Source organism: Ambystoma mexicanum, unplaced genomic scaffold, assembly GCF_040938575.1.
Source record: "Ambystoma mexicanum isolate Mex_15411 unplaced genomic scaffold, UKY_AmexF1_1 Mex_scaf34, whole genome shotgun sequence".
NCBI classification, from domain to species: Eukaryota; Metazoa; Chordata; class Amphibia; order Caudata; family Ambystomatidae; genus Ambystoma; species Ambystoma mexicanum.
Window position 1 is genome coordinate 2,000,428 of NW_027182449.1, and position 26,992 is coordinate 2,027,419.

A 26,992-nucleotide genomic window follows, 5' to 3' on the forward strand; every position below is an offset into this window, starting at 1 on the left:
AGGAGGGCCATGGACCCGCCTGGGGCCGACGGGCCAGTGGGCCCACTGCGCCAGGCCTGCTCGCTTTCCGACTGGGCCTGCTGGCTGGCAGCCAGGTCCGAATTTATGCAAATCTCAGGCCGAGCAGGGCCTGGTGGGAGACATGAACTGTGCCACAATGTGCCTCTTCTGCTGGGCTCTGCCTGCCGGAGCTTCCCCCTGCACGTGGGACAGGCAGCTCCGCAGACGCTCAGGGCTTCCGGGAGGGCTGGGGCTGGGTCAGGGCCGGCCTTCTCACCCTCGCTTAGCGGGGCTTCCAGAACAGGCCCAAGCCCTGCCCTCTGGCTCGCAACTCATACTTACCTGGCAGGGGAGCATCTGTGATCAGCAAGGCAGAGCTCCCAGGGTGAGGCTCATCCATTGCACATCGGATTTGCTGACCCCTGCGATGTCCCCAAATGCGGGATTCTCGACTGCATTATTTCTGGTAGTGGGGGACTGCGTTCGCGCTTTCCCCTGATTTATTGGTGAAAGAAAGAAAGAGTTTAGTGTGCGAGTCAGGTTGTTTGCACACAGGGCCCAAGCTCGTGCAGCAGAGTTTATTTTGCTGCAGTCAAGAGGGCCAGCCCTGGGCCGTTCAGGGGTCCACAGGCCTGATGGATTGGTGAAATAAAAAAATGTGAAAGTCATGTGTGTCATGTGTAGGTTGGGCCCCTGAATGTTGCTGCGGTCAAGAGGGCCAGCATTCACTGGAGGGGTGAAGTGCACAGGTGCCTAACCCCAGACTTGTGCGCCCCATGATATCAGGTGCCCCGGTAGTTCTTGAAGCCAGCCTGCCCTGCCCGGGCTCTGCTTTCGCGCCCAGGCCCTCCAACCTAAGGAAGGCCCAGCCAGCTCCTGGGGTTTTGGGGGCAGGGGTGAAACTGGCTCCCGGCCGCCGCTGCCGCCCGCCCCGTCCGAGCACCGATCGGGCACGATCGGGCCTTGCCGTGTCCTGGCGGGGGGCACCCCACCCGAGACGCTCTTGTTAAGCGGGGTGACCTGTCGGCTCAGGAGGGCCATGGACCCGCCTGGGGCCGACGGGCCAGTGGGCCCACTGCGCCAGGCCTGCTCGCTTTCCGACTGGGCCTGCTGGCTGGCAGCCAGGTCCGAATTTATGCAAATCTCAGGCCGAGCAGGGCCTGGTGGGAGACATGAACTGTGCCACAATGTGCCTCTTCTGCTGGGCTCTGCCTGCCGGAGCTTCCCCCTGCACGTGGGACAGGCAGCTCCGCAGACGCTCAGGGCTTCCGGGAGGGCTGGGGCTGGGTCAGGGCCGGCCTTCTCACCCTCGCTTAGCGGGGCTTCCAGAACAGGCCCAAGCCCTGCCCTCTGGCTCGCAACTCATACTTACCTGGCAGGGGAGCATCTGTGATCAGCAAGGCAGAGCTCCCAGGGTGAGGCTCATCCATTGCACATCGGATTTGCTGACCCCTGCGATGTCCCCAAATGCGGGATTCTCGACTGTATTATTTCTGGTAGTGGGGGACTGCGTTCGCGCTTTCCCCTGATTTATTGGTGAAAGAAAGAAAGAGTTTAGTGTGCGAGTCAGGTTGTTTGCACACAGGGCCCAAGCTCGTGCAGCAGAGTTTATTTTGCTGCAGTCAAGAGGGCCAGCCCTGGGCCGTTCAGGGGTCCACAGGCCTGATGGATTGGTGAAATAAAAAAATGTGAAAGTCATGTGTGTCATGTGTAGGTTGGGCCCCTGAATGTTGCTGCGGTCAAGAGGGCCAGCATTCACTGGAGGGGTGAAGTGCACAGGTGCCTAACCCCAGACTTGTGCGCCCCATGATATCAGGTGCCCCGGTAGTTCTTGAAGCCAGCCTGCCCTGCCCGGGCTCTGCTTTCGCGCCCAGGCCCTCCAACCTAAGGAAGGCCCAGCCAGCTCCTGGGGTTTTGGGGGCAGGGGTGAAACTGGCTCCCGGCCGCCGCTGCCGCCCGCCCCGTCCGAGCACCGATCGGGCACGATCGGGCCTTGCCGTGTCCTGGCGGGGGGCACCCCACCCGAGACGCTCTTGTTAAGCGGGGTGACCTGTCGGCTCAGGAGGGCCATGGACCCGCCTGGGGCCGACGGGCCAGTGGGCCCACTGCGCCAGGCCTGCTCGCTTTCCGACTGGGCCTGCTGGCTGGCAGCCAGGTCCGAATTTATGCAAATCTCAGGCCGAGCAGGGCCTGGTGGGAGACATGAACTGTGCCACAATGTGCCTCTTCTGCTGGGCTCTGCCTGCCGGAGCTTCCCCCTGCACGTGGGACAGGCAGCTCCGCAGACGCTCAGGGCTTCCGGGAGGGCTGGGGCTGGGTCAGGGCCGGCCTTCTCACCCTCGCTTAGCGGGGCTTCCAGAACAGGCCCAAGCCCTGCCCTCTGGCTCGCAACTCATACTTACCTGGCAGGGGAGCATCTGTGATCAGCAAGGCAGAGCTCCCAGGGTGAGACTCCTCCATTGCACATCGGATTTGCTGACCCCTGCGATGTCCCCAAATGCGGGATTCTCGACTGCATTATTTCTGGTAGTGGGGGACTGCGTTCGCGCTTTCCCCTGATTTATTGGTGAAAGAAAGAAAGAGTTTAGTGTGCGAGTCAGGTTGTTTGCTCACAGGGCCCAAGCTCGTGCAGCAGAGTTTATTTTGCTGCAGTCAAGAGGGCCAGCCCTGGGCCGTTCAGGGGTCCACAGGCCTGATGGATTGGTGAAATAAAAAAATGTGAAAGTCATGTGTGTCATGTGTAGGTTGGGCCCCTGAATGTTGCTGCGGTCAAGAGGGCCAGCATTCACTGGAGGGGTGAAGTGCACAGGTGCCTAACCCCAGACTTGTGCGCCCCATGATATCAGGTGCCCCGGTAGTTCTTGAAGCCAGCCTGCCCTGCCCGGGCTCTGCTTTCGCGCCCAGGCCCTCCAACCTAAGGAAGGCCCGGCCAGCTCCTGGGGTTTTGGGGGCAGGGGTGAGACTGGCTCCCGGCCGCCGCTGCCGCCCGCCCCGTCCGAGCACCGATCGGGCCTTGCCTTCACGGCCTTGCCGTGTCCTGGCGGGGGGCACCCCACCCGAGACGCTCTTGTTAAGCGGGGTGACCTGTCGGCTCAGGAGGGCCATGGACCCGCCTGGGGCCGACGGGCCAGTGGGCCCACTGCGCCAGGCCTGCTCGCTTTCCGACTGGGCCTGCTGGCTGGCAGCCAGGTCCGAATTTATGCAAATCTCAGGCCGAGCAGGGCCTGGTGGGAGACATGAACTGTGCCACAATGTGCCTCTTCTGCTGGGCTCTGCCTGCCGGAGCTTCCCCCTGCACGTGGGACAGGCAGCTCCGCAGACGCTCAGGGCTTCCGGGAGGGCTGGGGCTGGGTCAGGGCCGGCCTTCTCACCCTCGCTTAGCGGGGCTTCCAGAACAGGCCCAAGCCCTGCCCTCTGGCTCGCAACTCATACTTACCTGGCAGGGGAGCATCTGTGATCAGCAAGGCAGAGCTCCCAGGGTGAGACTCCTCCATTGCACATCGGATTTGCTGACCCCTGCGATGTCCCCAAATGCGGGATTCTCGACTGCATTATTTCTGGTAGTGGGGGACTGCGTTCGCGCTTTCCCCTGATTTATTGGTGAAAGAAAGAAAGAGTTTAGTGTGCGAGTCAGGTTGTTTGCACACAGGGCCCAAGCTCGTGCAGCAGAGTTTATTTTGCTGCAGTCAAGAGGGCCAGCCCTGGGCCGTTCAGGGGTCCACAGGCCTGATGGATTGGTGAAATAAAAAAATGTGAAAGTCATGTGTGTCATGTGTAGGTTGGGCCCCTGAATGTTGCTGCGGTCAAGAGGGCCAGCATTCACTGGAGGGGTGAAGTGCACAGGTGCCTAACCCCAGACTTGTGCGCCCCATGATATCAGGTGCCCCGGTAGTTCTTGAAGCCAGCCTGCCCTGCCCGGGCTCTGCTTTCGCGCCCAGGCCCTCCAACCTAAGGAAGGCCCAGCCAGCTCCTGGGGTTTTGGGGGCAGGGGTGAGACTGGCTCCCGGCCGCCGCTGCCGCCCGCCCCGTCCGAGCACCGCCCGCCCCGTCCGAGCACCGATCGGGCACGATCGGGCCTTGCCTTCACGGCCTTGCCGTGTCCTGGCGGGGGGCACCCCACCCGAGACGCTCTTGTTAAGCGGGGTGACCTGTCGGCTCAGGAGGGCCATGGACCCGTCTGGGGCCGACGGGCCAGTGGGCCCACTGCGCCAGGCCTGCTCGCTTTCCGACTGGGCCTGCTGGCTGGCAGCCAGGTCCGAATTTATGCAAATCTCAGGCCGAGCAGGGCCTGGTGGGAGACATGAACTGTGCCACAATGTGCCTCTTCTGCTGGGCTCTGCCTGCCGGAGCTTCCCCCTGCACGTGGGACAGGCAGCTCCGCAGACGCTCAGGGCTTCCGGGAGGGCTGGGGCTGGGTCAGGGCCGGCCTTCTCACCCTCGCTTAGCGGGGCTTCCAGAACAGGCCCAAGCCCTGCCCTCTGGCTCGCAACTCATACTTACCTGGCAGGGGAGCATCTGTGATCAGCAAGGCAGAGCTCCCAGGGTGAGGCTCATCCATTGCACATCGGATTTGCTGACCCCTGCGATGTCCCCAAATGCGGGATTCTCGACTGCATTATTTCTGGTAGTGGGGGACTGCGTTCGCGCTTTCCCCTGATTTATTGGTGAAAGAAAGAAAGAGTTTAGTGTGCGAGTCAGGTTGTTTGCACACAGGGCCCAAGCTCGTGCAGCAGAGTTTATTTTGCTGCAGTCAAGAGGGCCAGCCCTGGGCCGTTCAGGGGTCCACAGGCCTGATGGATTGGTGAAATAAAAAAATGTGAAAGTCATGTGTGTCATGTGTAGGTTGGGCCCCTGAATGTTGCTGCGGTCAAGAGGGCCAGCATTCACTGGAGGGGTGAAGTGCACAGGTGCCTAACCCCAGACTTGTGCGCCCCATGATATCAGGTGCCCCGGTAGTTCTTGAAGCCAGCCTGCCCTGCCCGGGCTCTGCTTTCGCGCCCAGGCCCTCCAACCTAAGGAAGGCCCAGCCAGCTCCTGGGGTTTTGGGGGCAGGGGTGAAACTGGCTCCCGGCCGCCGCTGCCGCCCGCCCCGTCCGAGCACCGATCGGGCACGATCGGGCCTTGCCGTGTCCTGGCGGGGGGCACCCCACCCGAGACGCTCTTGTTAAGCGGGGTGACCTGTCGGCTCAGGAGGGCCATGGACCCGCCTGGGGCCGACGGGCCAGTGGGCCCACTGCGCCAGGCCTGCTCGCTTTCCGACTGGGCCTGCTGGCTGGCAGCCAGGTCCGAATTTATGCAAATCTCAGGCCGAGCAGGGCCTGGTGGGAGACATGAACTGTGCCACAATGTGCCTCTTCTGCTGGGCTCTGCCTGCCGGAGCTTCCCCCTGCACGTGGGACAGGCAGCTCCGCAGACGCTCAGGGCTTCCGGGAGGGCTGGGGCTGGGTCAGGGCCGGCCTTCTCACCCTCGCTTAGCGGGGCTTCCAGAACAGGCCCAAGCCCTGCCCTCTGGCTCGCAACTCATACTTACCTGGCAGGGGAGCATCTGTGATCAGCAAGGCAGAGCTCCCAGGGTGAGGCTCATCCATTGCACATCGGATTTGCTGACCCCTGCGATGTCCCCAAATGCGGGATTCTCGACTGCATTATTTCTGGTAGTGGGGGACTGCGTTCGCGCTTTCCCCTGATTTATTGGTGAAAGAAAGAAAGAGTTTAGTGTGCGAGTCAGGTTGTTTGCACACAGGGCCCAAGCTCGTGCAGCAGAGTTTATTTTGCTGCAGTCAAGAGGGCCAGCCCTGGGCCGTTCAGGGGTCCACAGGCCTGATGGATTGGTGAAATAAAAAAATGTGAAAGTCATGTGTGTCATGTGTAGGTTGGGCCCCTGAATGTTGCTGCGGTCAAGAGGGCCAGCATTCACTGGAGGGGTGAAGTGCACAGGTGCCTAACCCCAGACTTGTGCGCCCCATGATATCAGGTGCCCCGGTAGTTCTTGAAGCCAGCCTGCCCTGCCCGGGCTCTGCTTTCGCGCCCAGGCCCTCCAACCTAAGGAAGGCCCAGCCAGCTCCTGGGGTTTTGGGGGCAGGGGTGAAACTGGCTCCCGGCCGCCGCTGCCGCCCGCCCCGTCCGAGCACCGATCGGGCACGATCGGGCCTTGCCGTGTCCTGGCGGGGGGCACCCCACCCGAGACGCTCTTGTTAAGCGGGGTGACCTGTCGGCTCAGGAGGGCCATGGACCCGCCTGGGGCCGACGGGCCAGTGGGCCCACTGCGCCAGGCCTGCTCGCTTTCCGACTGGGCCTGCTGGCTGGCAGCCAGGTCCGAATTTATGCAAATCTCAGGCCGAGCAGGGCCTGGTGGGAGACATGAACTGTGCCACAATGTGCCTCTTCTGCTGGGCTCTGCCTGCCGGAGCTTCCCCCTGCACGTGGGACAGGCAGCTCCGCAGACGCTCAGGGCTTCCGGGAGGGCTGGGGCTGGGTCAGGGCCGGCCTTCTCACCCTCGCTTAGCGGGGCTTCCAGAACAGGCCCAAGCCCTGCCCTCTGGCTCGCAACTCATACTTACCTGGCAGGGGAGCATCTGTGATCAGCAAGGCAGAGCTCCCAGGGTGAGGCTCATCCATTGCACATCGGATTTGCTGACCCCTGCGATGTCCCCAAATGCGGGATTCTCGACTGCATTATTTCTGGTAGTGGGGGACTGCGTTCGCGCTTTCCCCTGATTTATTGGTGAAAGAAAGAAAGAGTTTAGTGTGCGAGTCAGGTTGTTTGCTCACAGGGCCCAAGCTCGTGCAGCAGAGTTTATTTTGCTGCAGTCAAGAGGGCCAGCCCTGGGCCGTTCAGGGGTCCACAGGCCTGATGGATTGGTGAAATAAAAAAATGTGAAAGTCATGTGTGTCATGTGTAGGTTGGGCCCCTGAATGTTGCTGCGGTCAAGAGGGCCAGCATTCACTGGAGGGGTGAAGTGCACAGGTGCCTAACCCCAGACTTGTGCGCCCCATGATATCAGGTGCCCCGGTAGTTCTTGAAGCCAGCCTGCCCTGCCCGGGCTCTGCTTTCGCGCCCAGGCCCTCCAACCTAAGGAAGGCCCGGCCAGCTCCTGGGGTTTTGGGGGCAGGGGTGAGACTGGCTCCCGGCCGCCGCTGCCGCCCGCCCCGTCCGAGCACCGATCGGGCCTTGCCTTCACGGCCTTGCCGTGTCCTGGCGGGGGGCACCCCACCCGAGACGCTCTTGTTAAGCGGGGTGACCTGTCGGCTCAGGAGGGCCATGGACCCGCCTGGGGCCGACGGGCCAGTGGGCCCACTGCGCCAGGCCTGCTCGCTTTCCGACTGGGCCTGCTGGCTGGCAGCCAGGTCCGAATTTATGCAAATCTCAGGCCGAGCAGGGCCTGGTGGGAGACATGAACTGTGCCACAATGTGCCTCTTCTGCTGGGCTCTGCCTGCCGGAGCTTCCCCCTGCACGTGGGACAGGCAGCTCCGCAGACGCTCAGGGCTTCCGGGAGGGCTGGGGCTGGGTCAGGGCCGGCCTTCTCACCCTCGCTTAGCGGGGCTTCCAGAACAGGCCCAAGCCCTGCCCTCTGGCTCGCAACTCATACTTACCTGGCAGGGGAGCATCTGTGATCAGCAAGGCAGAGCTCCCAGGGTGAGACTCCTCCATTGCACATCGGATTTGCTGACCCCTGCGATGTCCCCAAATGCGGGATTCTCGACTGCATTATTTCTGGTAGTGGGGGACTGCGTTCGCGCTTTCCCCTGATTTATTGGTGAAAGAAAGAAAGAGTTTAGTGTGCGAGTCAGGTTGTTTGCACACAGGGCCCAAGCTCGTGCAGCAGAGTTTATTTTGCTGCAGTCAAGAGGGCCAGCCCTGGGCCGTTCAGGGGTCCACAGGCCTGATGGATTGGTGAAATAAAAAAATGTGAAAGTCATGTGTGTCATGTGTAGGTTGGGCCCCTGAATGTTGCTGCGGTCAAGAGGGCCAGCATTCACTGGAGGGGTGAAGTGCACAGGTGCCTAACCCCAGACTTGTGCGCCCCATGATATCAGGTGCCCCGGTAGTTCTTGAAGCCAGCCTGCCCTGCCCGGGCTCTGCTTTCGCGCCCAGGCCCTCCAACCTAAGGAAGGCCCAGCCAGCTCCTGGGGTTTTGGGGGCAGGGGTGAGACTGGCTCCCGGCCGCCGCTGCCGCCCGCCCCGTCCGAGCACCGATCGGGCCTTGCCTTCACGGCCTTGCCGTGTCCTGGCGGGGGGCACCCCACCCGAGACGCTCTTGTTAAGCGGGGTGACCTGTCGGCTCAGGAGGGCCATGGACCCGCCTGGGGCCGACGGGCCAGTGGGCCCACTGCGCCAGGCCTGCTCGCTTTCCGACTGGGCCTGCTGGCTGGCAGCCAGGTCCGAATTTATGCAAATCTCAGGCCGAGCAGGGCCTGGTGGGAGACATGAACTGTGCCACAATGTGCCTCTTCTGCTGGGCTCTGCCTGCCGGAGCTTCCCCCTGCACGTGGGACAGGCAGCTCCGCAGACGCTCAGGGCTTCCGGGAGGGCTGGGGCTGGGTCAGGGCCGGCCTTCTCACCCTCGCTTAGCGGGGCTTCCAGAACAGGCCCAAGCCCTGCCCTCTGGCTCGCAACTCATACTTACCTGGCAGGGGAGCATCTGTGATCAGCAAGGCAGAGCTCCCAGGGTGAGGCTCATCCATTGCACATCGGATTTGCTGACCCCTGCGATGTCCCCAAATGCGGGATTCTCGACTGCATTATTTCTGGTAGTGGGGGACTGCGTTCGCGCTTTCCCCTGATTTATTGGTGAAAGAAAGAAAGAGTTTAGTGTGCGAGTCAGGTTGTTTGCACACAGGGCCCAAGCTCGTGCAGCAGAGTTTATTTTGCTGCAGTCAAGAGGGCCAGCCCTGGGCCGTTCAGGGGTCCACAGGCCTGATGGATTGGTGAAATAAAAAAATGTGAAAGTCATGTGTGTCATGTGTAGGTTGGGCCCCTGAATGTTGCTGCGGTCAAGAGGGCCAGCATTCACTGGAGGGGTGAAGTGCACAGGTGCCTAACCCCAGACTTGTGCGCCCCATGATATCAGGTGCCCCGGTAGTTCTTGAAGCCAGCCTGCCCTGCCCGGGCTCTGCTTTCGCGCCCAGGCCCTCCAACCTAAGGAAGGCCCAGCCAGCTCCTGGGGTTTTGGGGGCAGGGGTGAAACTGGCTCCCGGCCGCCGCTGCCGCCCGCCCCGTCCGAGCACCGATCGGGCACGATCGGGCCTTGCCGTGTCCTGGCGGGGGGCACCCCACCCGAGACGCTCTTGTTAAGCGGGGTGACCTGTCGGCTCAGGAGGGCCATGGACCCGCCTGGGGCCGACGGGCCAGTGGGCCCACTGCGCCAGGCCTGCTCGCTTTCCGACTGGGCCTGCTGGCTGGCAGCCAGGTCCGAATTTATGCAAATCTCAGGCCGAGCAGGGCCTGGTGGGAGACATGAACTGTGCCACAATGTGCCTCTTCTGCTGGGCTCTGCCTGCCGGAGCTTCCCCCTGCACGTGGGACAGGCAGCTCCGCAGACGCTCAGGGCTTCCGGGAGGGCTGGGGCTGGGTCAGGGCCGGCCTTCTCACCCTCGCTTAGCGGGGCTTCCAGAACAGGCCCAAGCCCTGCCCTCTGGCTCGCAACTCATACTTACCTGGCAGGGGAGCATCTGTGATCAGCAAGGCAGAGCTCCCAGGGTGAGGCTCATCCATTGCACATCGGATTTGCTGACCCCTGCGATGTCCCCAAATGCGGGATTCTCGACTGCATTATTTCTGGTAGTGGGGGACTGCGTTCGCGCTTTCCCCTGATTTATTGGTGAAAGAAAGAAAGAGTTTAGTGTGCGAGTCAGGTTGTTTGCACACAGGGCCCAAGCTCGTGCAGCAGAGTTTATTTTGCTGCAGTCAAGAGGGCCAGCCCTGGGCCGTTCAGGGGTCCACAGGCCTGATGGATTGGTGAAATAAAAAAATGTGAAAGTCATGTGTGTCATGTGTAGGTTGGGCCCCTGAATGTTGCTGCGGTCAAGAGGGCCAGCATTCACTGGAGGGGTGAAGTGCACAGGTGCCTAACCCCAGACTTGTGCGCCCCATGATATCAGGTGCCCCGGTAGTTCTTGAAGCCAGCCTGCCCTGCCCGGGCTCTGCTTTCGCGCCCAGGCCCTCCAACCTAAGGAAGGCCCAGCCAGCTCCTGGGGTTTTGGGGGCAGGGGTGAAACTGGCTCCCGGCCGCCGCTGCCGCCCGCCCCGTCCGAGCACCGATCGGGCACGATCGGGCCTTGCCGTGTCCTGGCGGGGGGCACCCCACCCGAGACGCTCTTGTTAAGCGGGGTGACCTGTCGGCTCAGGAGGGCCATGGACCCGCCTGGGGCCGACGGGCCAGTGGGCCCACTGCGCCAGGCCTGCTCGCTTTCCGACTGGGCCTGCTGGCTGGCAGCCAGGTCCGAATTTATGCAAATCTCAGGCCGAGCAGGGCCTGGTGGGAGACATGAACTGTGCCACAATGTGCCTCTTCTGCTGGGCTCTGCCTGCCGGAGCTTCCCCCTGCACGTGGGACAGGCAGCTCCGCAGACGCTCAGGGCTTCCGGGAGGGCTGGGGCTGGGTCAGGGCCGGCCTTCTCACCCTCGCTTAGCAGGGCTTCCAGAACAGGCCCAAGCCCTGCCCTCTGGCTCGCAACTCATACTTACCTGGCAGGGGAGCATCTGTGATCAGCAAGGCAGAGCTCCCAGGGTGAGGCTCATCCATTGCACATCGGATTTGCTGACCCCTGCGATGTCCCCAAATGCGGGATTCTCGACTGCATTATTTCTGGTAGTGGGGGACTGCGTTCGCGCTTTCCCCTGATTTATTGGTGAAAGAAAGAAAGAGTTTAGTGTGCGAGTCAGGTTGTTTGCTCACAGGGCCCAAGCTCGTGCAGCAGAGTTTATTTTGCTGCAGTCAAGAGGGCCAGCCCTGGGCCGTTCAGGGGTCCACAGGCCTGATGGATTGGTGAAATAAAAAAATGTGAAAGTCATGTGTGTCATGTGTAGGTTGGGCCCCTGAATGTTGCTGCGGTCAAGAGGGCCAGCATTCACTGGAGGGGTGAAGTGCACAGGTGCCTAACCCCAGACTTGTGCGCCCCATGATATCAGGTGCCCCGGTAGTTCTTGAAGCCAGCCTGCCCTGCCCGGGCTCTGCTTTCGCGCCCAGGCCCTCCAACCTAAGGAAGGCCCGGCCAGCTCCTGGGGTTTTGGGGGCAGGGGTGAGACTGGCTCCCGGCCGCCGCTGCCGCCCGCCCCGTCCGAGCACCGATCGGGCCTTGCCTTCACGGCCTTGCCGTGTCCTGGCGGGGGGCACCCCACCCGAGACGCTCTTGTTAAGCGGGGTGACCTGTCGGCTCAGGAGGGCCATGGACCCGCCTGGGGCCGACGGGCCAGTGGGCCCACTGCGCCAGGCCTGCTCGCTTTCCGACTGGGCCTGCTGGCTGGCAGCCAGGTCCGAATTTATGCAAATCTCAGGCCGAGCAGGGCCTGGTGGGAGACATGAACTGTGCCACAATGTGCCTCTTCTGCTGGGCTCTGCCTGCCGGAGCTTCCCCCTGCACGTGGGACAGGCAGCTCCGCAGACGCTCAGGGCTTCCGGGAGGGCTGGGGCTGGGTCAGGGCCGGCCTTCTCACCCTCGCTTAGCGGGGCTTCCAGAACAGGCCCAAGCCCTGCCCTCTGGCTCGCAACTCATACTTACCTGGCAGGGGAGCATCTGTGATCAGCAAGGCAGAGCTCCCAGGGTGAGACTCCTCCATTGCACATCGGATTTGCTGACCCCTGCGATGTCCCCAAATGCGGGATTCTCGACTGCATTATTTCTGGTAGTGGGGGACTGCGTTCGCGCTTTCCCCTGATTTATTGGTGAAAGAAAGAAAGAGTTTAGTGTGCGAGTCAGGTTGTTTGCACACAGGGCCCAAGCTCGTGCAGCAGAGTTTATTTTGCTGCAGTCAAGAGGGCCAGCCCTGGGCCGTTCAGGGGTCCACAGGCCTGATGGATTGGTGAAATAAAAAAATGTGAAAGTCATGTGTGTCATGTGTAGGTTGGGCCCCTGAATGTTGCTGCGGTCAAGAGGGCCAGCATTCACTGGAGGGGTGAAGTGCACAGGTGCCTAACCCCAGACTTGTGCGCCCCATGATATCAGGTGCCCCGGTAGTTCTTGAAGCCAGCCTGCCCTGCCCGGGCTCTGCTTTCGCGCCCAGGCCCTCCAACCTAAGGAAGGCCCAGCCAGCTCCTGGGGTTTTGGGGGCAGGGGTGAGACTGGCTCCCGGCCGCCGCTGCCGCCCGCCCCGTCCGAGCACCGATCGGGCACGATCCGGTCTTGCCTTCACGGCCTTGCCGTGTCCTGGCGGGGGGCACCCCACCCGAGACGCTCTTGTTAAGCGGGGTGACCTGTCGGCTCAGGAGGGCCATGGACCCGCCTGGGGCCGACGGGCCAGTGGGCCCACTGCGCCAGGCCTGCTCGCTTTCCGACTGGGCCTGCTGGCTGGCAGCCAGGTCCGAATTTATGCAAATCTCAGGCCGAGCAGGGCCTGGTGGGAGACATGAACTGTGCCACAATGTGCCTCTTCTGCTGGGCTCTGCCTGCCGGAGCTTCCCCCTGCACGTGGGACAGGCAGCTCCGCAGACGCTCAGGGCTTCCGGGAGGGCTGGGGCTGGGTCAGGGCCGGCCTTCTCACCCTCGCTTAGCGGGGCTTCCAGAACAGGCCCAAGCCCTGCCCTCTGGCTCGCAACTCATACTTACCTGGCAGGGGAGCATCTGTGATCAGCAAGGCAGAGCTCCCAGGGTGAGGCTCATCCATTGCACATCGGATTTGCTGACCCCTGCGATGTCCCCAAATGCGGGATTCTCGACTGCATTATTTCTGGTAGTGGGGGACTGCGTTCGCGCTTTCCCCTGATTTATTGGTGAAAGAAAGAAAGAGTTTAGTGTGCGAGTCAGGTTGTTTGCACACAGGGCCCAAGCTCGTGCAGCAGAGTTTATTTTGCTGCAGTCAAGAGGGCCAGCCCTGGGCCGTTCAGGGGTCCACAGGCCTGATGGATTGGTGAAATAAAAAAATGTGAAAGTCATGTGTGTCATGTGTAGGTTGGGCCCCTGAATGTTGCTGCGGTCAAGAGGGCCAGCATTCACTGGAGGGGTGAAGTGCACAGGTGCCTAACCCCAGACTTGTGCGCCCCATGATATCAGGTGCCCCGGTAGTTCTTGAAGCCAGCCTGCCCTGCCCGGGCTCTGCTTTCGCGCCCAGGCCCTCCAACCTAAGGAAGGCCCAGCCAGCTCCTGGGGTTTTGGGGGCAGGGGTGAAACTGGCTCCCGGCCGCCGCTGCCGCCCGCCCCGTCCGAGCACCGATCGGGCACGATCGGGCCTTGCCGTGTCCTGGCGGGGGGCACCCCACCCGAGACGCTCTTGTTAAGCGGGGTGACCTGTCGGCTCAGGAGGGCCATGGACCCGCCTGGGGCCGACGGGCCAGTGGGCCCACTGCGCCAGGCCTGCTCGCTTTCCGACTGGGCCTGCTGGCTGGCAGCCAGGTCCGAATTTATGCAAATCTCAGGCCGAGCAGGGCCTGGTGGGAGACATGAACTGTGCCACAATGTGCCTCTTCTGCTGGGCTCTGCCTGCCGGAGCTTCCCCCTGCACGTGGGACAGGCAGCTCCGCAGACGCTCAGGGCTTCCGGGAGGGCTGGGGCTGGGTCAGGGCCGGCCTTCTCACCCTCGCTTAGCGGGGCTTCCAGAACAGGCCCAAGCCCTGCCCTCTGGCTCGCAACTCATACTTACCTGGCAGGGGAGCATCTGTGATCAGCAAGGCAGAGCTCCCAGGGTGAGGCTCATCCATTGCACATCGGATTTGCTGACCCCTGCGATGTCCCCAAATGCGGGATTCTCGACTGCATTATTTCTGGTAGTGGGGGACTGCGTTCGCGCTTTCCCCTGATTTATTGGTGAAAGAAAGAAAGAGTTTAGTGTGCGAGTCAGGTTGTTTGCTCACAGGGCCCAAGCTCGTGCAGCAGAGTTTATTTTGCTGCAGTCAAGAGGGCCAGCCCTGGGCCGTTCAGGGGTCCACAGGCCTGATGGATTGGTGAAATAAAAAAATGTGAAAGTCATGTGTGTCATGTGTAGGTTGGGCCCCTGAATGTTGCTGCGGTCAAGAGGGCCAGCATTCACTGGAGGGGTGAAGTGCACAGGTGCCTAACCCCAGACTTGTGCGCCCCATGATATCAGGTGCCCCGGTAGTTCTTGAAGCCAGCCTGCCCTGCCCGGGCTCTGCTTTCGCGCCCAGGCCCTCCAACCTAAGGAAGGCCCGGCCAGCTCCTGGGGTTTTGGGGGCAGGGGTGAGACTGGCTCCCGGCCGCCGCTGCCGCCCGCCCCGTCCGAGCACCGATCGGGCCTTGCCTTCACGGCCTTGCCGTGTCCTGGCGGGGGGCACCCCACCCGAGACGCTCTTGTTAAGCGGGGTGACCTGTCGGCTCAGGAGGGCCATGGACCCGCCTGGGGCCGACGGGCCAGTGGGCCCACTGCGCCAGGCCTGCTCGCTTTCCGACTGGGCCTGCTGGCTGGCAGCCAGGTCCGAATTTATGCAAATCTCAGGCCGAGCAGGGCCTGGTGGGAGACATGAACTGTGCCACAATGTGCCTCTTCTGCTGGGCTCTGCCTGCCGGAGCTTCCCCCTGCACGTGGGACAGGCAGCTCCGCAGACGCTCAGGGCTTCCGGGAGGGCTGGGGCTGGGTCAGGGCCGGCCTTCTCACCCTCGCTTAGCGGGGCTTCCAGAACAGGCCCAAGCCCTGCCCTCTGGCTCGCAACTCATACTTACCTGGCAGGGGAGCATCTGTGATCAGCAAGGCAGAGCTCCCAGGGTGAGACTCCTCCATTGCACATCGGATTTGCTGACCCCTGCGATGTCCCCAAATGCGGGATTCTCGACTGCATTATTTCTGGTAGTGGGGGACTGCGTTCGCGCTTTCCCCTGATTTATTGGTGAAAGAAAGAAAGAGTTTAGTGTGCGAGTCAGGTTGTTTGCACACAGGGCCCAAGCTCGTGCAGCAGAGTTTATTTTGCTGCAGTCAAGAGGGCCAGCCCTGGGCCGTTCAGGGGTCCACAGGCCTGATGGATTGGTGAAATAAAAAAATGTGAAAGTCATGTGTGTCATGTGTAGGTTGGGCCCCTGAATGTTGCTGCGGTCAAGAGGGCCAGCATTCACTGGAGGGGTGAAGTGCACAGGTGCCTAACCCCAGACTTGTGCGCCCCATGATATCAGGTGCCCCGGTAGTTCTTGAAGCCAGCCTGCCCTGCCCGGGCTCTGCTTTCGCGCCCAGGCCCTCCAACCTAAGGAAGGCCCAGCCAGCTCCTGGGGTTTTGGGGGCAGGGGTGAGACTGGCTCCCGGCCGCCGCTGCCGCCCGCCCCGTCCGAGCACCGATCGGGCCTTGCCTTCACGGCCTTGCCGTGTCCTGGCGGGGGGCACCCCACCCGAGACGCTCTTGTTAAGCGGGGTGACCTGTCGGCTCAGGAGGGCCATGGACCCGCCTGGGGCCGACGGGCCAGTGGGCCCACTGCGCCAGGCCTGCTCGCTTTCCGACTGGGCCTGCTGGCTGGCAGCCAGGTCCGAATTTATGCAAATCTCAGGCCGAGCAGGGCCTGGTGGGAGACATGAACTGTGCCACAATGTGCCTCTTCTGCTGGGCTCTGCCTGCCGGAGCTTCCCCCTGCACGTGGGACAGGCAGCTCCGCAGACGCTCAGGGCTTCCGGGAGGGCTGGGGCTGGGTCAGGGCCGGCCTTCTCACCCTCGCTTAGCGGGGCTTCCAGAACAGGCCCAAGCCCTGCCCTCTGGCTCGCAACTCATACTTACCTGGCAGGGGAGCATCTGTGATCAGCAAGGCAGAGCTCCCAGGGTGAGGCTCATCCATTGCACATCGGATTTGCTGACCCCTGCGATGTCCCCAAATGCGGGATTCTCGACTGCATTATTTCTGGTAGTGGGGGACTGCGTTCGCGCTTTCCCCTGATTTATTGGTGAAAGAAAGAAAGAGTTTAGTGTGCGAGTCAGGTTGTTTGCACACAGGGCCCAAGCTCGTGCAGCAGAGTTTATTTTGCTGCAGTCAAGAGGGCCAGCCCTGGGCCGTTCAGGGGTCCACAGGCCTGATGGATTGGTGAAATAAAAAAATGTGAAAGTCATGTGTGTCATGTGTAGGTTGGGCCCCTGAATGTTGCTGCGGTCAAGAGGGCCAGCATTCACTGGAGGGGTGAAGTGCACAGGTGCCTAACCCCAGACTTGTGCGCCCCATGATATCAGGTGCCCCGGTAGTTCTTGAAGCCAGCCTGCCCTGCCCGGGCTCTGCTTTCGCGCCCAGGCCCTCCAACCTAAGGAAGGCCCAGCCAGCTCCTGGGGTTTTGGGGGCAGGGGTGAAACTGGCTCCCGGCCGCCGCTGCCGCCCGCCCCGTCCGAGCACCGATCGGGCACGATCGGGCCTTGCCGTGTCCTGGCGGGGGGCACCCCACCCGAGACGCTCTTGTTAAGCGGGGTGACCTGTCGGCTCAGGAGGGCCATGGACCCGCCTGGGGCCGACGGGCCAGTGGGCCCACTGCGCCAGGCCTGCTCGCTTTCCGACTGGGCCTGCTGGCTGGCAGCCAGGTCCGAATTTATGCAAATCTCAGGCCGAGCAGGGCCTGGTGGGAGACATGAACTGTGCCACAATGTGCCTCTTCTGCTGGGCTCTGCCTGCCGGAGCTTCCCCCTGCACGTGGGACAGGCAGCTCCGCAGACGCTCAGGGCTTCCGGGAGGGCTGGGGCTGGGTCAGGGCCGGCCTTCTCACCCTCGCTTAGCGGGGCTTCCAGAACAGGCCCAAGCCCTGCCCTCTGGCTCGCAACTCATACTTACCTGGCAGGGGAGCATCTGTGATCAGCAAGGCAGAGCTCCCAGGGTGAGGCTCATCCATTGCACATCGGATTTGCTGACCCCTGCGATGTCCCCAAATGCGGGATTCTCGACTGCATTATTTCTGGTAGTGGGGGACTGCGTTCGCGCTTTCCCCTGATTTATTGGTGAAAGAAAGAAAGAGTTTAGTGTGCGAGTCAGGTTGTTTGCACACAGGGCCCAAGCTCGTGCAGCAGAGTTTATTTTGCTGCAGTCAAGAGGGCCAGCCCTGGGCCGTTCAGGGGTCCACAGGCCTGATGGATTGGTGAAATAAAAAAATGTGAAAGTCATGTGTGTCATGTGTAGGTTGGGCCCCTGAATGTTGCTGCGGTCAAGAGGGCCAGCATTCACTGGAGGGGTGAAGTGCACAGGTGCCTAACCCCAGACTTGTGCGCCCCATGATATCAGGTGCCCCGGTAGTTCTTGAAGCCAGCCTGCCCTGCCCGGGCTCTGCTTTCGCGCCCAGGCCCTCCAACCTAAGGAAGGCCCAGCCAGCTCCTGGGGTTTTGGGGGCAGGGGTGAAACTGGCTCCCGGCCGCCGCTGCCGCCCGCCCCGTCCGAGCACCGATCGGGCACGATCGGGCCTTGCCGTGTCCTGGCGGGGGGCACCCCACCCGAGACGCTCTTGTTAAGCGGGGTGACCTGTCGGCTCAGGAGGGCCATGGACCCGCCTGGGGCCGACGGGCCAGTGGGCCCACTGCGCCAGGCCTGCTCGCTTTCCGACTGGGCCTGCTGGCTGGCAGCCAGGTCCGAATTTATGCAAATCTCAGGCCGAGCAGGGCCTGGTGGGAGACATGAACTGTGCCACAATGTGCCTCTTCTGCTGGGCTCTGCCTGCCGGAGCTTCCCCCTGCACGTGGGACAGGCAGCTCCGCAGACGCTCAGGGCTTCCGGGAGGGCTGGGGCTGGGTCAGGGCCGGCCTTCTCACCCTCGCTTAGCGGGGCTTCCAGAACAGGCCCAAGCCCTGCCCTCTGGCTCGCAACTCATACTTACCTGGCAGGGGAGCATCTGTGATCAGCAAGGCAGAGCTCCCAGGGTGAGGCTCATCCATTGCACATCGGATTTGCTGACCCCTGCGATGTCCCCAAATGCGGGATTCTCGACTGCATTATTTCTGGTAGTGGGGGACTGCGTTCGCGCTTTCCCCTGATTTATTGGTGAAAGAAAGAAAGAGTTTAGTGTGCGAGTCAGGTTGTTTGCTCACAGGGCCCAAGCTCGTGCAGCAGAGTTTATTTTGCTGCAGTCAAGAGGGCCAGCCCTGGGCCGTTCAGGGGTCCACAGGCCTGATGGATTGGTGAAATAAAAAAATGTGAAAGTCATGTGTGTCATGTGTAGGTTGGGCCCCTGAATGTTGCTGCGGTCAAGAGGGCCAGCATTCACTGGAGGGGTGAAGTGCACAGGTGCCTAACCCCAGACTTGTGCGCCCCATGATATCAGGTGCCCCGGTAGTTCTTGAAGCCAGCCTGCCCTGCCCGGGCTCTGCTTTCGCGCCCAGGCCCTCCAACCTAAGGAAGGCCCGGCCAGCTCCTGGGGTTTTGGGGGCAGGGGTGAGACTGGCTCCCGGCCGCCGCTGCCGCCCGCCCCGTCCGAGCACCGATCGGGCCTTGCCTTCACGGCCTTGCCGTGTCCTGGCGGGGGGCACCCCACCCGAGACGCTCTTGTTAAGCGGGGTGACCTGTCGGCTCAGGAGGGCCATGGACCCGCCTGGGGCCGACGGGCCAGTGGGCCCACTGCGCCAGGCCTGCTCGCTTTCCGACTGGGCCTGCTGGCTGGCAGCCAGGTCCGAATTTATGCAAATCTCAGGCCGAGCAGGGCCTGGTGGGAGACATGAACTGTGCCACAATGTGCCTCTTCTGCTGGGCTCTGCCTGCCGGAGCTTCCCCCTGCACGTGGGACAGGCAGCTCCGCAGACGCTCAGGGCTTCCGGGAGGGCTGGGGCTGGGTCAGGGCCGGCCTTCTCACCCTCGCTTAGCGGGGCTTCCAGAACAGGCCCAAGCCCTGCCCTCTGGCTCGCAACTCATACTTACCTGGCAGGGGAGCATCTGTGATCAGCAAGGCAGAGCTCCCAGGGTGAGACTCCTCCATTGCACATCGGATTTGCTGACCCCTGCGATGTCCCCAAATGCGGGATTCTCGACTGCATTATTTCTGGTAGTGGGGGACTGCGTTCGCGCTTTCCCCTGATTTATTGGTGAAAGAAAGAAAGAGTTTAGTGTGCGAGTCAGGTTGTTTGCACACAGGGCCCAAGCTCGTGCAGCAGAGTTTATTTTGCTGCAGTCAAGAGGGCCAGCCCTGGGCCGTTCAGGGGTCCACAGGCCTGATGGATTGGTGAAATAAAAAAATGTGAAAGTCATGTGTGTCATGTGTAGGTTGGGCCCCTGAATGTTGCTGCGGTCAAGAGGGCCAGCATTCACTGGAGGGGTGAAGTGCACAGGTGCCTAACCCCAGACTTGTGCGCCCCATGATATCAGGTGCCCCGGTAGTTCTTGAAGCCAGCCTGCCCTGCCCGGGCTCTGCTTTCGCGCCCAGGCCCTCCAACCTAAGGAAGGCCCAGCCAGCTCCTGGGGTTTTGGGGGCAGGGGTGAGACTGGCTCCCGGCCGCCGCTGCCGCCCGCCCCGTCCGAGCACCGATCGGGCCTTGCCTTCACGGCCTTGCCGTGTCCTGGCGGGGGGCACCCCACCCGAGACGCTCTTGTTAAGCGGGGTGACCTGTCGGCTCAGGAGGGCCATGGACCCGCCTGGGGCCGACGGGCCAGTGGGCCCACTGCGCCAGGCCTGCTCGCTTTCCGACTGGGCCTGCTGGCTGGCAGCCAGGTCCGAATTTATGCAAATCTCAGGCCGAGCAGGGCCTGGTGGGAGACATGAACTGTGCCACAATGTGCCTCTTCTGCTGGGCTCTGCCTGCCGGAGCTTCCCCCTGCACGTGGGACAGGCAGCTCCGCAGACGCTCAGGGCTTCCGGGAGGGCTGGGGCTGGGTCAGGGCCGGCCTTCTCACCCTCGCTTAGCGGGGCTTCCAGAACAGGCCCAAGCCCTGCCCTCTGGCTCGCAACTCATACTTACCTGGCAGGGGAGCATCTGTGATCAGCAAGGCAGAGCTCCCAGGGTGAGGCTCATCCATTGCACATCGGATTTGCTGACCCCTGCGATGTCCCCAAATGCGGGATTCTCGACTGCATTATTTCTGGTAGTGGGGGACTGCGTTCGCGCTTTCCCCTGATTTATTGGTGAAAGAAAGAAAGAGTTTAGTGTGCGAGTCAGGTTGTTTGCACACAGGGCCCAAGCTCGTGCAGCAGAGTTTATTTTGCTGCAGTCAAGAGGGCCAGCCCTGGGCCGTTCAGGGGTCCACAGGCCTGATGGATTGGTGAAATAAAAAAATGTGAAAGTCATGTGTGTCATGTGTAGGTTGGGCCCCTGAATGTTGCTGCGGTCAAGAGGGCCAGCATTCACTGGAGGGGTGAAGTGCACAGGTGCCTAACCCCAGACTTGTGCGCCCCATGATATCAGGTGCCCCGGTAGTTCTTGAAGCCAGCCTGCCCTGCCCGGGCTCTGCTTTCGCGCCCAGGCCCTCCAACCTAAGGAAGGCCCAGCCAGCTCCTGGGGTTTTGGGGGCAGGGGTGAAACTGGCTCCCGGCCGCCGCTGCCGCCCGCCCCGTCCGAGCACCGATCGGGCACGATCGGGCCTTGCCGTGTCCTGGCGGGGGGCACCCCACCCGAGACGCTCTTGTTAAGCGGGGTGACCTGTCGGCTCAGGAGGGCCATGGACCCGCCTGGGGCCGACGGGCCAGTGGGCCCACTGCGCCAGGCCTGCTCGCTTTCCGACTGGGCCTGCTGGCTGGCAGCCAGGTCCGAATTTATGCAAATCTCAGGCCGAGCAGGGCCTGGTGGGAGACATGAACTGTGCCACAATGTGCCTCTTCTGCTGGGCTCTGCCTGCCGGAGCTTCCCCCTGCACGTGGGACAGGCAGCTCCGCAGACGCTCAGGGCTTCCGGGAGGGCTGGGGCTGGGTCAGGGCCGGCCTTCTCACCCTCGCTTAGCGGGGCTTCCAGAACAGGCCCAAGCCCTGCCCTCTGGCTCGCAACTCATACTTACCTGGCAGGGGAGCATCTGTGATCAGCAAGGCAGAGCTCCCAGGGTGAGGCTCATCCATTGCACATCGGATTTGCTGACCCCTGCGATGTCCCCAAATGCGGGATTCTCGACTGCATTATTTCTGGTAGTGGGGGACTGCGTTCGCGCTTTCCCCTGATTTATTGGTGAAAGAAAGAAAGAGTTTAGTGTGCGAGTCAGGTTGTTTGCACACAGGGCCCAAGCTCGTGCAGCAGAGTTTATTTTGCTGCAGTCAAGAGGGCCAGCCCTGGGCCGTTCAGGGGTCCACAGGCCTGATGGATTGGTGAAATAAAAAAATGTGAAAGTCATGTGTGTCATGTGTAGGTTGGGCCCCTGAATGTTGCTGCGGTCAAGAGGGCCAGCATTCACTGGAGGGGTGAAGTGCACAGGTGCCTAACCCCAGACTTGTGCGCCCCATGATATCAGGTGCCCCGGTAGTTCTTGAAGCCAGCCTGCCCTGCCCGGGCTCTGCTTTCGCGCCCAGGCCCTCCAACCTAAGGAAGGCCCAGCCAGCTCCTGGGGTTTTGGGGGCAGGGGTGAAACTGGCTCCCGGCCGCCGCTGCCGCCCGCCCCGTCCGAGCACCGATCGGGCACGATCGGGCCTTGCCGTGTCCTGGCGGGGGGCACCCCACCCGAGACGCTCTTGTTAAGCGGGGTGACCTGTCGGCTCAGGAGGGCCATGGACCCGCCTGGGGCCGACGGGCCAGTGGGCCCACTGCGCCAGGCCTGCTCGCTTTCCGACTGGGCCTGCTGGCTGGCAGCCAGGTCCGAATTTATGCAAATCTCAGGCCGAGCAGGGCCTGGTGGGAGACATGAACTGTGCCACAATGTGCCTCTTCTGCTGGGCTCTGCCTGCCGGAGCTTCCCCCTGCACGTGGGACAGGCAGCTCCGCAGACGCTCAGGGCTTCCGGGAGGGCTGGGGCTGGGTCAGGGCCGGCCTTCTCACCCTCGCTTAGCGGGGCTTCCAGAACAGGCCCAAGCCCTGCCCTCTGGCTCGCAACTCATACTTACCTGGCAGGGGAGCATCTGTGATCAGCAAGGCAGAGCTCCCAGGGTGAGGCTCATCCATTGCACATCGGATTTGCTGACCCCTGCGATGTCCCCAAATGCGGGATTCTCGACTGTATTATTTCTGGTAGTGGGGGACTGCGTTCGCGCTTTCCCCTGATTTATTGGTGAAAGAAAGAAAGAGTTTAGTGTGCGAGTCAGGTTGTTTGCACACAGGGCCCAAGCTCGTGCAGCAGAGTTTATTTTGCTGCAGTCAAGAGGGCCAGCCCTGGGCCGTTCAGGGGTCCACAGGCCTGATGGATTGGTGAAATAAAAAAATGTGAAAGTCATGTGTGTCATGTGTAGGTTGGGCCCCTGAATGTTGCTGCGGTCAAGAGGGCCAGCATTCACTGGAGGGGTGAAGTGCACAGGTGCCTAACCCCAGACTTGTGCGCCCCATGATATCAGGTGCCCCGGTAGTTCTTGAAGCCAGCCTGCCCTGCCCGGGCTCTGCTTTCGCGCCCAGGCCCTCCAACCTAAGGAAGGCCCAGCCAGCTCCTGGGGTTTTGGGGGCAGGGGTGAAACTGGCTCCCGGCCGCCGCTGCCGCCCGCCCCGTCCGAGCACCGATCGGGCACGATCGGGCCTTGCCGTGTCCTGGCGGGGGGCACCCCACCCGAGACGCTCTTGTTAAGCGGGGTGACCTGTCGGCTCAGGAGGGCCATGGACCCGCCTGGGGCCGACGGGCCAGTGGGCCCACTGCGCCAGGCCTGCTCGCTTTCCGACTGGGCCTGCTGGCTGGCAGCCAGGTCCGAATTTATGCAAATCTCAGGCCGAGCAGGGCCTGGTGGGAGACATGAACTGTGCCACAATGTGCCTCTTCTGCTGGGCTCTGCCTGCCGGAGCTTCCCCCTGCACGTGGGACAGGCAGCTCCGCAGACGCTCAGGGCTTCCGGGAGGGCTGGGGCTGGGTCAGGGCCGGCCTTCTCACCCTCGCTTAGCGGGGCTTCCAGAACAGGCCCAAGCCCTGCCCTCTGGCTCGCAACTCATACTTACCTGGCAGGGGAGCATCTGTGATCAGCAAGGCAGAGCTCCCAGGGTGAGGCTCATCCATTGCACATCGGATTTGCTGACCCCTGCGATGTCCCCAAATGCGGGATTCTCGACTGCATTATTTCTGGTAGTGGGGGACTGCGTTCGCGCTTTCCCCTGATTTATTGGTGAAAGAAAGAAAGAGTTTAGTGTGCGAGTCAGGTTGTTTGCTCACAGGGCCCAAGCTCGTGCAGCAGAGTTTATTTTGCTGCAGTCAAGAGGGCCAGCCCTGGGCCGTTCAGGGGTCCACAGGCCTGATGGATTGGTGAAATAAAAAAATGTGAAAGTCATGTGTGTCATGTGTAGGTTGGGCCCCTGAATGTTGCTGCGGTCAAGAGGGCCAGCATTCACTGGAGGGGTGAAGTGCACAGGTGCCTAACCCCAGACTTGTGCGCCCCATGATATCAGGTGCCCCGGTAGTTCTTGAAGCCAGCCTGCCCTGCCCGGGCTCTGCTTTCGCGCCCAGGCCCTCCAACCTAAGGAAGGCCCAGCCAGCTCCTGGGGTTTTGGGGGCAGGGGTGAGACTGGCTCCCGGCCGCCGCTGCCGCCCGCCCCGTCCGAGCACCGATCGGGCCTTGCCTTCACGGCCTTGCCGTGTCCTGGCGGGGGGCACCCCACCCGAGACGCTCTTGTTAAGCGGGGTGACCTGTCGGCTCAGGAGGGCCATGGACCCGCCTGGGGCCGACGGGCCAGTGGGCCCACTGCGCCAGGCCTGCTCGCTTTCCGACTGGGCCTGCTGGCTGGCAGCCAGGTCCGAATTTATGCAAATCTCAGGCCGAGCAGGGCCTGGTGGGAGACATGAACTGTGCCACAATGTGCCTCTTCTGCTGGGCTCTGCCTGCCGGAGCTTCCCCCTGCACGTGGGACAGGCAGCTCCGCAGACGCTCAGGGCTTCCGGGAGGGCTGGGGCTGGGTCAGGGCCGGCCTTCTCACCCTCGCTTAGCGGGGCTTCCAGAACAGGCCCAAGCCCTGCCCTCTGGCTCGCAACTCATACTTACCTGGCAGGGGAGCATCTGTGATCAGCAAGGCAGAGCTCCCAGGGTGAGGCTCATCCATTGCACATCGGATTTGCTGACCCCTGCGATGTCCCCAAATGCGGGATTCTCGACTGCATTATTTCTGGTAGTGGGGGACTGCGTTCGCGCTTTCCCCTGATTTATTGGTGAAAGAAAGAAAGAGTTTAGTGTGCGAGTCAGGTTGTTTGCACACAGGGCCCAAGCTCGTGCAGCAGAGTTTATTTTGCTGCAGTCAAGAGGGCCAGCCCTGGGCCGTTCAGGGGTCCACAGGCCTGATGGATTGGTGAAATAAAAAAATGTGAAAGTCATGTGTGTCATGTGTAGGTTGGGCCCCTGAATGTTGCTGCGGTCAAGAGGGCCAGCATTCACTGGAGGGGTGAAGTGCACAGGTGCCTAACCCCAGACTTGTGCGCCCCATGATATCAGGTGCCCCGGTAGTTCTTGAAGCCAGCCTGCCCTGCCCGGGCTCTGCTTTCGCGCCCAGGCCCTCCAACCTAAGGAAGGCCCAGCCAGCTCCTGGGGTTTTGGGGGCAGGGGTGAAACTGGCTCCCGGCCGCCGCTGCCGCCCGCCCCGTCCGAGCACCGATCGGGCACGATCGGGCCTTGCCGTGTCCTGGCGGGGGGCACCCCACCCGAGACGCTCTTGTTAAGCGGGGTGACCTGTCGGCTCAGGAGGGCCATGGACCCGCCTGGGGCCGACGGGCCAGTGGGCCCACTGCGCCAGGCCTGCTCGCTTTCCGACTGGGCCTGCTGGCTGGCAGCCAGGTCCGAATTTATGCAAATCTCAGGCCGAGCAGGGCCTGGTGGGAGACATGAACTGTGCCACAATGTGCCTCTTCTGCTGGGCTCTGCCTGCCGGAGCTTCCCCCTGCACGTGGGACAGGCAGCTCCGCAGACGCTCAGGGCTTCCGGGAGGGCTGGGGCTGGGTCAGGGCCGGCCTTCTCACCCTCGCTTAGCGGGGCTTCCAGAACAGGCCCAAGCCCTGCCCTCTGGCTCGCAACTCATACTTACCTGGCAGGGGAGCATCTGTGATCAGCAAGGCAGAGCTCCCAGGGTGAGGCTCATCCATTGCACATCGGATTTGCTGACCCCTGCGATGTCCCCAAATGCGGGATTCTCGACTGCATTATTTCTGGTAGTGGGGGACTGCGTTCGCGCTTTCCCCTGATTTATTGGTGAAAGAAAGAAAGAGTTTAGTGTGCGAGTCAGGTTGTTTGCTCACAGGGCCCAAGCTCGTGCAGCAGAGTTTATTTTGCTGCAGTCAAGAGGGCCAGCCCTGGGCCGTTCAGGGGTCCACAGGCCTGATGGATTGGTGAAATAAAAAAATGTGAAAGTCATGTGTGTCATGTGTAGGTTGGGCCCCTGAATGTTGCTGCGGTCAAGAGGGCCAGCATTCACTGGAGGGGTGAAGTGCACAGGTGCCTAACCCCAGACTTGTGCGCCCCATGATATCAGGTGCCCCGGTAGTTCTTGAAGCCAGCCTGCCCTGCCCGGGCTCTGCTTTCGCGCCCAGGCCCTCCAACCTAAGGAAGGCCCGGCCAGCTCCTGGGGTTTTGGGGGCAGGGGTGAGACTGGCTCCCGGCCGCCGCTGCCGCCCGCCCCGTCCGAGCACCGATCGGGCCTTGCCTTCACGGCCTTGCCGTGTCCTGGCGGGGGGCACCCCACCCGAGACGCTCTTGTTAAGCGGGGTGACCTGTCGGCTCAGGAGGGCCATGGACCCGCCTGGGGCCGACGGGCCAGTGGGCCCACTGCGCCAGGCCTGCTCGCTTTCCGACTGGGCCTGCTGGCTGGCAGCCAGGTCCGAATTTATGCAAATCTCAGGCCGAGCAGGGCCTGGTGGGAGACATGAACTGTGCCACAATGTGCCTCTTCTGCTGGGCTCTGCCTGCCGGAGCTTCCCCCTGCACGTGGGACAGGCAGCTCCGCAGACGCTCAGGGCTTCCGGGAGGGCTGGGGCTGGGTCAGGGCCGGCCTTCTCACCCTCGCTTAGCGGGGCTTCCAGAACAGGCCCAAGCCCTGCCCTCTGGCTCGCAACTCATACTTACCTGGCAGGGGAGCATCTGTGATCAGCAAGGCAGAGCTCCCAGGGTGAGGCTCCTCCATTGCACATCGGATTTGCTGACCCCTGCGATGTCCCCAAATGCGGGATTCTCGACTGCATTATTTCTGGTAGTGGGGGACTGCGTTCGCGCTTTCCCCTGATTTATTGGTGAAAGAAAGAAAGAGTTTAGTGTGCGAGTCAGGTTGTTTGCACACAGGGCCCAAGCTCGTGCAGCAGAGTTTATTTTGCTGCAGTCAAGAGGGCCAGCCCTGGGCCGTTCAGGGGTCCACAGGCCTGATGGATTGGTGAAATAAAAAAATGTGAAAGTCATGTGTGTCATGTGTAGGTTGGGCCCCTGAATGTTGCTGCGGTCAAGAGGGCCAGCATTCACTGGAGGGGTGAAGTGCACAGGTGCCTAACCCCAGACTTGTGCGCCCCATGATATCAGGTGCCCCGGTAGTTCTTGAAGCCAGCCTGCCCTGCCCGGGCTCTGCTTTCGCGCCCAGGCCCTCCAACCTAAGGAAGGCCCAGCCAGCTCCTGGGGTTTTGGGGGCAGGGGTGAAACTGGCTCCCGGCCGCCGCTGCCGCCCGCCCCGTCCGAGCACCGATCGGGCACGATCGGGCCTTGCCGTGTCCTGGCGGGGGGCACCCCACCCGAGACGCTCTTGTTAAGCGGGGTGACCTGTCGGCTCAGGAGGGCCATGGACCCGCCTGGGGCCGACGGGCCAGTGGGCCCACTGCGCCAGGCCTGCTCGCTTTCCGACTGGGCCTGCTGGCTGGCAGCCAGGTCCGAATTTATGCAAATCTCAGGCCGAG

At 62.2% G+C, this 26,992-nt stretch overlaps 26 non-coding genes across 26 annotated transcripts; all 26 read left to right on the forward strand.

The window, feature by feature from the left end:
• The first annotated feature begins 334 nt into the window (after nt 1-334).
• LOC138558117 (U1 spliceosomal RNA) lies at nt 335-498 on the forward strand. Its single transcript, XR_011298272.1, has one exon. It is a non-coding gene; the product is annotated as a U1 spliceosomal RNA (small nuclear RNA).
• Nucleotides 499-1,364: 866 nt separating this feature from the next.
• LOC138558328 (U1 spliceosomal RNA) lies at nt 1,365-1,528 on the forward strand. Its single transcript, XR_011298480.1, has one exon. It is a non-coding gene; the product is annotated as a U1 spliceosomal RNA (small nuclear RNA).
• An 866-nt stretch (nt 1,529-2,394) lies between these two features.
• Nucleotides 2,395-2,558, forward strand: LOC138558506 (U1 spliceosomal RNA). Its single transcript, XR_011298653.1, has one exon. It is a non-coding gene; the product is annotated as a U1 spliceosomal RNA (small nuclear RNA).
• An 870-nt stretch (nt 2,559-3,428) lies between these two features.
• On the forward strand, nt 3,429-3,592 carry LOC138558508 (U1 spliceosomal RNA). Its single transcript, XR_011298655.1, has one exon. It is a non-coding gene; the product is annotated as a U1 spliceosomal RNA (small nuclear RNA).
• A 900-nt stretch (nt 3,593-4,492) lies between these two features.
• LOC138558118 (U1 spliceosomal RNA) lies at nt 4,493-4,656 on the forward strand. Its single transcript, XR_011298273.1, has one exon. It is a non-coding gene; the product is annotated as a U1 spliceosomal RNA (small nuclear RNA).
• Nucleotides 4,657-5,522: 866 nt separating this feature from the next.
• Nucleotides 5,523-5,686, forward strand: LOC138558119 (U1 spliceosomal RNA). The gene has a single exon (XR_011298274.1). It is a non-coding gene; the product is annotated as a U1 spliceosomal RNA (small nuclear RNA).
• An 866-nt stretch (nt 5,687-6,552) lies between these two features.
• Nucleotides 6,553-6,716, forward strand: LOC138558120 (U1 spliceosomal RNA). The gene has a single exon (XR_011298275.1). It is a non-coding gene; the product is annotated as a U1 spliceosomal RNA (small nuclear RNA).
• An 870-nt stretch (nt 6,717-7,586) lies between these two features.
• LOC138558509 (U1 spliceosomal RNA) lies at nt 7,587-7,750 on the forward strand. Its single transcript, XR_011298656.1, has one exon. It is a non-coding gene; the product is annotated as a U1 spliceosomal RNA (small nuclear RNA).
• An 870-nt stretch (nt 7,751-8,620) lies between these two features.
• Nucleotides 8,621-8,784, forward strand: LOC138558121 (U1 spliceosomal RNA). The gene has a single exon (XR_011298276.1). It is a non-coding gene; the product is annotated as a U1 spliceosomal RNA (small nuclear RNA).
• An 866-nt stretch (nt 8,785-9,650) lies between these two features.
• LOC138558122 (U1 spliceosomal RNA) lies at nt 9,651-9,814 on the forward strand. Its single transcript, XR_011298277.1, has one exon. It is a non-coding gene; the product is annotated as a U1 spliceosomal RNA (small nuclear RNA).
• An 866-nt stretch (nt 9,815-10,680) lies between these two features.
• LOC138558123 (U1 spliceosomal RNA) lies at nt 10,681-10,844 on the forward strand. Its single transcript, XR_011298278.1, has one exon. It is a non-coding gene; the product is annotated as a U1 spliceosomal RNA (small nuclear RNA).
• An 870-nt stretch (nt 10,845-11,714) lies between these two features.
• LOC138558510 (U1 spliceosomal RNA) lies at nt 11,715-11,878 on the forward strand. Its single transcript, XR_011298657.1, has one exon. It is a non-coding gene; the product is annotated as a U1 spliceosomal RNA (small nuclear RNA).
• An 880-nt stretch (nt 11,879-12,758) lies between these two features.
• LOC138558124 (U1 spliceosomal RNA) lies at nt 12,759-12,922 on the forward strand. Its single transcript, XR_011298279.1, has one exon. It is a non-coding gene; the product is annotated as a U1 spliceosomal RNA (small nuclear RNA).
• Nucleotides 12,923-13,788: 866 nt separating this feature from the next.
• Nucleotides 13,789-13,952, forward strand: LOC138558125 (U1 spliceosomal RNA). Its single transcript, XR_011298280.1, has one exon. It is a non-coding gene; the product is annotated as a U1 spliceosomal RNA (small nuclear RNA).
• An 870-nt stretch (nt 13,953-14,822) lies between these two features.
• LOC138558511 (U1 spliceosomal RNA) lies at nt 14,823-14,986 on the forward strand. The gene has a single exon (XR_011298658.1). It is a non-coding gene; the product is annotated as a U1 spliceosomal RNA (small nuclear RNA).
• Nucleotides 14,987-15,856: 870 nt separating this feature from the next.
• Nucleotides 15,857-16,020, forward strand: LOC138558126 (U1 spliceosomal RNA). The gene has a single exon (XR_011298281.1). It is a non-coding gene; the product is annotated as a U1 spliceosomal RNA (small nuclear RNA).
• An 866-nt stretch (nt 16,021-16,886) lies between these two features.
• Nucleotides 16,887-17,050, forward strand: LOC138558128 (U1 spliceosomal RNA). Its single transcript, XR_011298283.1, has one exon. It is a non-coding gene; the product is annotated as a U1 spliceosomal RNA (small nuclear RNA).
• Nucleotides 17,051-17,916: 866 nt separating this feature from the next.
• On the forward strand, nt 17,917-18,080 carry LOC138558129 (U1 spliceosomal RNA). The gene has a single exon (XR_011298284.1). It is a non-coding gene; the product is annotated as a U1 spliceosomal RNA (small nuclear RNA).
• Nucleotides 18,081-18,950: 870 nt separating this feature from the next.
• LOC138558512 (U1 spliceosomal RNA) lies at nt 18,951-19,114 on the forward strand. The gene has a single exon (XR_011298659.1). It is a non-coding gene; the product is annotated as a U1 spliceosomal RNA (small nuclear RNA).
• Nucleotides 19,115-19,984: 870 nt separating this feature from the next.
• On the forward strand, nt 19,985-20,148 carry LOC138558130 (U1 spliceosomal RNA). The gene has a single exon (XR_011298285.1). It is a non-coding gene; the product is annotated as a U1 spliceosomal RNA (small nuclear RNA).
• An 866-nt stretch (nt 20,149-21,014) lies between these two features.
• LOC138558131 (U1 spliceosomal RNA) lies at nt 21,015-21,178 on the forward strand. Its single transcript, XR_011298286.1, has one exon. It is a non-coding gene; the product is annotated as a U1 spliceosomal RNA (small nuclear RNA).
• Nucleotides 21,179-22,044: 866 nt separating this feature from the next.
• On the forward strand, nt 22,045-22,208 carry LOC138558329 (U1 spliceosomal RNA). Its single transcript, XR_011298481.1, has one exon. It is a non-coding gene; the product is annotated as a U1 spliceosomal RNA (small nuclear RNA).
• Nucleotides 22,209-23,074: 866 nt separating this feature from the next.
• On the forward strand, nt 23,075-23,238 carry LOC138558132 (U1 spliceosomal RNA). Its single transcript, XR_011298287.1, has one exon. It is a non-coding gene; the product is annotated as a U1 spliceosomal RNA (small nuclear RNA).
• An 870-nt stretch (nt 23,239-24,108) lies between these two features.
• LOC138558133 (U1 spliceosomal RNA) lies at nt 24,109-24,272 on the forward strand. The gene has a single exon (XR_011298288.1). It is a non-coding gene; the product is annotated as a U1 spliceosomal RNA (small nuclear RNA).
• Nucleotides 24,273-25,138: 866 nt separating this feature from the next.
• Nucleotides 25,139-25,302, forward strand: LOC138558134 (U1 spliceosomal RNA). Its single transcript, XR_011298289.1, has one exon. It is a non-coding gene; the product is annotated as a U1 spliceosomal RNA (small nuclear RNA).
• An 870-nt stretch (nt 25,303-26,172) lies between these two features.
• On the forward strand, nt 26,173-26,336 carry LOC138558417 (U1 spliceosomal RNA). Its single transcript, XR_011298567.1, has one exon. It is a non-coding gene; the product is annotated as a U1 spliceosomal RNA (small nuclear RNA).
• Nucleotides 26,337-26,992: the final 656 nt, after the last annotated feature.